This window comes from Sinocyclocheilus anshuiensis, unplaced genomic scaffold (assembly GCF_001515605.1).
Source record: "Sinocyclocheilus anshuiensis isolate Anshui unplaced genomic scaffold, SAMN03320099.WGS_v1.1 scaffold959, whole genome shotgun sequence".
Taxonomy (NCBI): Eukaryota; Metazoa; Chordata; class Actinopteri; order Cypriniformes; family Cyprinidae; genus Sinocyclocheilus; species Sinocyclocheilus anshuiensis.
This window is the reverse complement of record NW_015542406.1, coordinates 979,265-987,092: the sequence shown is the minus strand read 5'-3', so window position 1 is coordinate 987,092 and position 7,828 is coordinate 979,265. Positions and strand designations below refer to the sequence as shown.

The window sequence follows — 7,828 nt, the reverse complement described above, 5'->3', positions numbered from 1 at the left end:
CTATTTAATATATCCTTTCCCGAAAGCAATTCAATCTCCAGGTAACAATGATGAGAGAGAGCCTTTAAAATAAAGGGTGGGAGAAAGAGATAATGAATTATTCTTATTATTTCTTAAAGGGACAGTTCAACCAATTATGTAAACTTCTGTCATCATTTACTGTGTGCACCCTCAGCCCTCACCCTCATGTTGTTCCAAAACTGTACAACTTTTGTTCTATGCGTAACACACAAGATATTATGAAGAATGCTGGTAACCAAAAAGTTTCAGTGACCCTTGACTTTCATTGTATGGAAAAAAAACACTGAGCAAATGAAGACTGAATTTTCATTTTTTGGGTGAACTACCCTTTTAAGAGCGATACATGCACTTACTGAAGGCAAGAATGCACTGATGACAATAACAGAGGAGAACAAACTTGCCTCAGTGAGATGACAAAGGTGGATGTCTGCCATATATGATATGATCTCTGTGTGCTGGGCAGCATCTGAGGTTCGACTGTAATCTCATAAAGGATGTTCACATGTGTTCGTATGCTGGAGGGCTCTTGTATCTGCTCCAGTCTGGCTCCTGAAGATGGAGCTCTTCTCCAACAATGTGGGTGTAGGGCTCGGCCACCACCCCGATGCTCTCAGGACCTGATGATGATTGATCATGTTGTTTTCTTCATTACTTTAAACCCAATCAGTGCTTGCTGTAATTTGAGTAATGATAGCTCATTATTGCCAATTGCACATTTAAGGGCTTAATTTACCCTTCTCTGGTGCACCTTTGGGACATCTGCATACGGCGGACACCTTCGGGATAAGGGATCGATAATTCTCCATCTTCCTCTTTTTAACTAGAATGCCTCCCGTTTAAAAATCCTTTTTGATATCTGCAGCTGGGACTGTGTAAAGACAAAAAGAAAAAAAAAATAACTGCATATTTTCATTTTGAGTTCTGTACAAATTTTAAGAAGTTACGTATAGTTTGCGGAAAGGCTGAAATGTCCATTTGAGGGTTTGTGGTTCAGGAAAAAACACCAACTCTCAATCACAATAAATATACATTAGTCTACCTTTAAAACGTTTGGGGTAAGATTTTTTTTTTAAGAGAAATTAATACTTTTATTTAGCAAGGGTGACTGTTGATCAAAATAGATGTCCTTCAGAAATTTCTATTTATCAAAAAATCCTGAAAATATGTTTCTGCAAAAAATATTAAGCAGCACAACTGTTTCAACATTGATAATAATGAGAAACATTAACATTTATTTATTTGAACACATAAATAATAAATACATAACATTTTATAGCATTTTGTATATCTGAAATGGTCAAAGGCAATTTCAGTTCAGATATTTTAATGAGCAATGTGTTATACACAACCTGTTAAACAATTACACTGATCAAACATGCAGATGTTCTGTGTTGTTAATTAATGATGAAAAGTAATTGGATTATGGAGTCCATAACACTGTTTATTATCAGTCTTTTTGCAAACTCCATAATGTAGGTCAAATATCACAGCACATGACCTCCACCTTACATTAAATGGCAGACAAACTTTGGGGACAGCACATACTGTAAATCCACAAACATTAACATTTACATCAGTTTCCTAATTGTTCACACATTCATGTATTTCAAACGAAAAAGTATTCATACAGGTAAATGATCTACATTTCTGTTCCATCAATTCAAAGACTAACACAGTAAACTCATTTAGCAAAAGCTTGGATCGCCTCTCCTGCAAGCTGAGGCTCAGATGCAGTAGAAAAGAGAGTGTCAGCGAGGTGGGAAAAGAGAGGTCACGCGTTACACACCAGGATCAGAATGAACAGGAGATTTGGTAACAGAGGAACCCTTCATCCTCCAGGAATCTTTGTGAGATTGGTGTGATTCATCATGCTAGCGCATTATTGCTGCCCTGATTTCGCTTTGAGTTCCTAGGGTTTTGGCACACAAGCACACTTTCAGGCATAATAATCACAAAGAATAAGAGAAAAAAGGTGAAAACTCAATAGGGAAGTATAATTATCTCCCTATCTATTTACATATAACTGCTGTTTAAGCTATGTAAAGAATTTCATATTGAATATGCCTGTGGTGGAATAATAGTCTGTGGCAAAACAAACCATCCTGCAAAAAATTATCATAGTTCTTTAAAGAAATAGTTCACGCAAACATGAAAAATCATTTACTCCTGTCATTCCAAACCAATATACGAAACAAAACATGAACATGAATTAATGCGCTGGTCACTTTATTCACTATAATGAAAATTAATAAGGACTGGGGCTGTTACAGTATGCTACAAAATTACAAATAAATAAATAAAATTATAAAAGTGGTCCATACAACTTGTGTGCTACTTGATTTACGATCGGATTGATTTGGTTTTTCATCCAGAAATGAAAATTAAAATATTTCACTTCAGAAGACATTGATTCATCAACTGGGATCGTATGGAGTACCTTCGGGTTTGTTTTGCATGGTTTGTGAAAAGTCAACTTTAAGGTACCTATCCACTTGCATTATATGGACTCACGGATGGGTTCTTTTTAATAAATAAATAAATAAAACAAATTCTCTGTTTGTGTTCCACAGAAGAAAGAACAACTGGTCATACAACTGGGATAGCATGAGGATAATTAAATGATGAGAAAAAAATTTGGTCTGTGTCTTACAAAATGCTATCACATGGCTTCAGAAGACTTGGAATATAGAGCAAAAGTTGTATGACCCATTTTAATGATTGAAGCTGGGTTTGGAATCGCATAAAGGTTAGTAAATAACATCAGACTTTTCATTTTTGGGCAAACTCCTTTAATGGTTAGTACTGTTGATGCTGCACCACGATATAAACACCACTCACCAAATTCTTTATGTCAAAAAAGAAGGGGCTTCAAAGTGCTTAAAATGGGTACAGGTGTCTTAAACAAACAATGGTCTCTTTGAAAGTACTCAAAACAACTATGATCCTGTGGTGCGCTGATGTCCTAAATTGCAACAGAAGAATGGAGCTTTCTATCCGTGCTCGGGTACCTATGATATCGTTCTCTGCACACAGTCATTGCTGCCCTTTTCATCTTCCTGCCTTCAGAGAATTCCTCTAGAAAATGTTGCCTCCTTTCTTCTGCTGAAAATTTCAGTTCATCAAAAGAGAGGTGAATCTAAGTCCTTATCTTGTGGCCACGGCCATGTACAGTATCATTAAAGGGTAAAATGCAGAGGGCCTACAGATAGGGCATGTCCAAGGACATGCACAAACACACTCAAATACACACTCACACATACACAGAGGGGCATTTGATGTTATCCATTGTCAATGTTTGAAGCCAGATCCTTGTTATCAGAGTGCTGTTCTGGGCTCCATTTCTTGGCTTTTTGAGAGCAGGTCAGGGGCTTTCATGTGAGAGGCACACTCACAGCATCTCTGCAGACGCCAGCCGAGAAGGACCACAGCTTCAGTGCAGCTTATCTTCCCCAAACGCCCATGTTCATAGATAATATAAATATATAACCATGTGGCGACCATAGCAGGTGCATAAGAACAACAATGGATTTGTACTTGACAAGACGTTTTGACACATTCTGAAGATTAAAATAGGCAGATTAAATGTGTCAGTTTAATAAAATGGATTGAACTATGCAGACAGCTATATAAATATTTTCTATTGAATAAAATTATGTCAGATAGTATCACATTGTATAAGCTGTATAAGCCACATTGCATTTATTTGAGATTATAAAATTATATAATAAGATTATAAAATAGCAATTATAACAATTATAAAAACAAAACTGTTTTTTCTTTTAAAATGTATTTTATTTCTGTAACGGTAAAGCTTAATTTTCAATTCCAATATGCTGATTAGATTTCTTATTATTATCAATGTTAAAAACATTGTTGTCATTCCACTTAATATCTTAAAAACATAATATCTTGCTTAAAAGCTGAAACAAGAAATTATTAAACTGAAAAATGTACTTTAAGCTTTTTTCTCTTTAATACTTTGGTAACACTTTATAATAACTTTCATTTCTCAATCATTAACAAACATTATATAATGCTTAACAGTTCATTAGTTAATATATATATTCACATAGCTAGAATTATGAGATAATGTTCTTGTTAATGTTTACTAATGAACTTACTAAACATTTTAGTAAGTTGATTAACTTACTAAAATGAATAATTGACATATGATTATTTAATGTAAATTGAAATGCTTACAAATGTCAGTAAACTTTTAGTTCATACGATCTCAAATTTGTTGGTCTTTGTTTGTTGTGTAGACCTCTATTTACACATCTTAACGAATAATCTATTAATTATTTGTTCATGTTTTTGCAGTACCCAATCTAAAGTGGAATCTATTCATCGTTTGCAAATGTTTATATATGCTTACTAATCATTAATACCTTCATGAGCAGTCATCTCGATAGCAAAAAGTGTCCCGAAAGACCTGAATTTACCCTATGCACACATCTTTACTAATCATTTATTAATCATTTGTTCATGTTTTTGCTGTAGCCAATCTAAAGTTGAAACTATTCATCATTTGTAAATGTTTATAAATGATTACTAATCATTTAGTATCTTTATGGGCATTGGACTAATGTAACAAGTTTTGTGTAAAGGGTGGCTGGTTAAAGGGTTAGTTCACCCCAAAATTTAAATTCTGTCATTAATTACTCACCCTCAGCTCGTTCCAAACCCGTAAGACCTTCGTTCATTTTCAGAACACAAATTAAGATATTTTTGATGAATTTGGAGAGCTCTCTGACCCTCCTATAGACAACAAGGCAACTGCAATATTCCCAGGTGCAGAAACATAGTAAGGACATCGGTAAAACAGTCCATGTGACATCAGTGGCTTAACTTCAATTTTGCGAAGCTTCGAGAATACTTTTTGTGCGCAAAGAAAAAAAATAATGACTTTATCCAACAATTCTTCTCCCCCGAGTTACAGTCTTCCGTCGGTATTTTAAAGATTCCATTTTAAAGAGTATCACATCGCATACACACGCTTTCCCCTAAGCGTAAACAACGCTGATTACGCAGATTACGTTAATGCGCACGTTTTCCCCCGAACGTAAATAACGCTGATTACATCGAATACGTTCTTGGATATTCTCCAAAATGGCAGAAGACGTAACTCAGTGGAGAAGAATTGTTGAATAAATTATGTTATTTTTGTTTCTTTGCGCACAAAAAAGTATTCTCATAGCTTTGCAAAATTGAAGTTGAGCTGATGTCCTTACTACGTTTCTGGACCTGGGAACATTACAGATGCGTGGCTGTCTATGCAGGGTCTGAGAGCTCGACGAATGTCTACGGGTTTGAAACAACATGAGGGTGAGTAATTAATGACAGAATTTTCATTTTTGGGTGAACTATCCCTTTAAGTTTAGCTAAAGGGTGGCTGGTTAAGTTTAGATAATGCACTCACATTAGTATACTACTCTTCAGCATATCATTAAACAGGATAGCTATTCCTTTAATCATAAATGAACGGAAAAACAAATCTTTTTTTTTTAAAGAAAATACTTGTTAATTTATCAAAACAGAAGAAAACAAATCAATTTTTGATCACTTTTTATTTGTTTATCAAAATAATGTAATATAAACAGATTGAACCGTGTTCCCTTATAGTAATCAAATTGACCCCTGTACAATGTTGACACTTTAACCAACCCTTAAACCTTCCCATACCACCAAACCTGTCCCTAACCTTACCCGTACCACACCTCTGTAGCAGCAAAAGTGAATGAACACAAGCTTTTAATCATTTTAAAACATCTGTTAAAATAATTTGTAGATTTTCAATAAGTGCTTGATCATATGGAATTGAAAGTTTATTGACATTTCTAAACATTTTAACTTACATGAAATAATGATTTGTTTGAACAATATCTAATGTTTAATAAGTATATTAGCAAACATTAACAAGCACATTATCTCGCATTTCTAACTCTTTGAATATATATAACTAATGATCCATTAAGCATTACATTATGTTTGGTAATGATTTATTAATGAAAGTTATTTTGATTTCACTTTTTTAAAGGGGTCATATGATGCTTTTTTAAAGATCATTATTTTGTGTATTTGGTGTAACAGAATATGTTGGCATGCTTTAATGTTCAAAAAACACATTATTTTTCAAATACTGTACATTATTGTAGGTCCTCTATGCCCCGCCTCTCTTCTTCAATAATATCCTCTGCTTCTCAATTGGGCTCAAACTGATAAGCGATATTAATGACACCGTTGTTTACAATACAACCGGAGCACATGCCGCTGAGGTGAGGGGTGGGACGTTTAGACTAGAGCCCGACCGATATATCGTTTTGCCGATACATCGGTACCGGCGAATATGCCGCCGATATGACATTTTTTTTATAGAACATATAACACAGATAAAATGCTTGAAATGGTGTAATTACGCAAATCGATTGTACGTCTAGAGGCCTGCTTTCGAATGAGACCACCCCCGCGTCGATAGCTCCCGGGGTTCGGGTGTTACGGGTGGTTAAATTCGCGGTCCGGCGCGTTCGCAAGATAGTGACACCAGTCAACACTTTCAGTTCAGTGAGGAGGTCTCTTGTTCAGGCAGCAGCATTCAAGTATATACTGTATTCTATATATAGTACCAGTCAAATGTTTAGACCCTCGAATGGGAAAGTGTCCAAACTTTTGACTGGTTCTGTACTATAATATACACACAGAATATCGGCCGATATATCGATATCGACCTTTTTTTACTCCCTAATATCGGTATAGGTCCCATATCGGTCGGGCTCTAGTTTAGACGTGTACTAGACGCGGTTTAGCCAATCACAACACACTGGGCTAGCTAACCAATCAGAGCCAATCGCCTATTTCTGAGGGCGGGGCTTCATAAAAACAGGAAAAGATCAGCCCGTTTCTCAGAGAAGGGATAGAGGTGTGTAATAAAGGTAAATTATGTGAAAAATGTGTTTTTTTTTTAAACTAAGCATTAACACATGTTAGACTTCACCCCATAAACACAATCAAGCCTAGAAAAAAAAAGTGAACTATCCTTTTAATGTTTGCTTAATACTGAAATGCTTAATACTGAATTATTTAATACTAAACTTTTTATGCTTTAGAAGACTTGGAATATATGGGTAGCCATGCCATATGGGCTACATTTTAGCAGAAATTATAGATATTTTATATTTATAATCCTTTTGTGGTCTATAAAAGCAAGTCAGCCATATGGGTTTGGTGAGTAAATCTTGACAGAATTTTCATTTTGGGAACTATACCCTTAATCTAACATTTCAAATCTAACAAAACTTCATCCAAACATACTATGAACTGTGATACTGGGTAGTGCTGGGCGGTATGACCAAAAATTTATATCACGGTATTTTTCAAAATTATACCGGTTTCACGGTACATCACGGTATTTTTTTTCATGCATGACCAGGTCTTAACTATTAATACATGTTAACCAGGAGTCACTCTCATTTATAATCGCGGCATCGTCTGATAAAATCAACATGCATCTACACCAAAGAGCAGCTATGCGGTTGTTTTGGCTATATGACTTTTTTGTCTCATGCCGCGCACTGCCTGCGTCTGAGTAACTAAAAAAAACAACAAACAAAAAAGTGCATGTGATATTAACAGACGAACTACGCTCATATTTATAATTCCAAACAATCAGTAAGCGACAGGTGCTTGGAAACTCTGTTTTGTACTCGTTTATTGATGAGTCGGCTGCGGTGCAGCCAACTGAATGAGCTGCTTCTCTGCCGCTCACTGCACAGAACAGACGCCGAGAGAGGCGACACTTCTCCGGGAAAGT

General features: G+C 35.5%; 1 long non-coding RNA gene across 1 annotated transcript in view; it reads right to left on the bottom strand.

Moving 5' to 3' along the window:
- Window positions 1-341: 341 nt before the first annotated feature.
- LOC107693029 (uncharacterized) overlaps window positions 342-7,828 on the bottom strand; it is a 56,796-nt gene continuing 49,309 nt past the window's right edge. Inside the window, exons 2-3 of the long non-coding RNA XR_001634702.1 lie at window positions 755-889; window positions 342-638 (exon numbers count right to left, since the gene is read on the bottom strand). This is a non-coding gene — a long non-coding RNA (uncharacterized LOC107693029). The remainder of the gene's footprint in view (window positions 639-754; window positions 890-7,828) is intronic.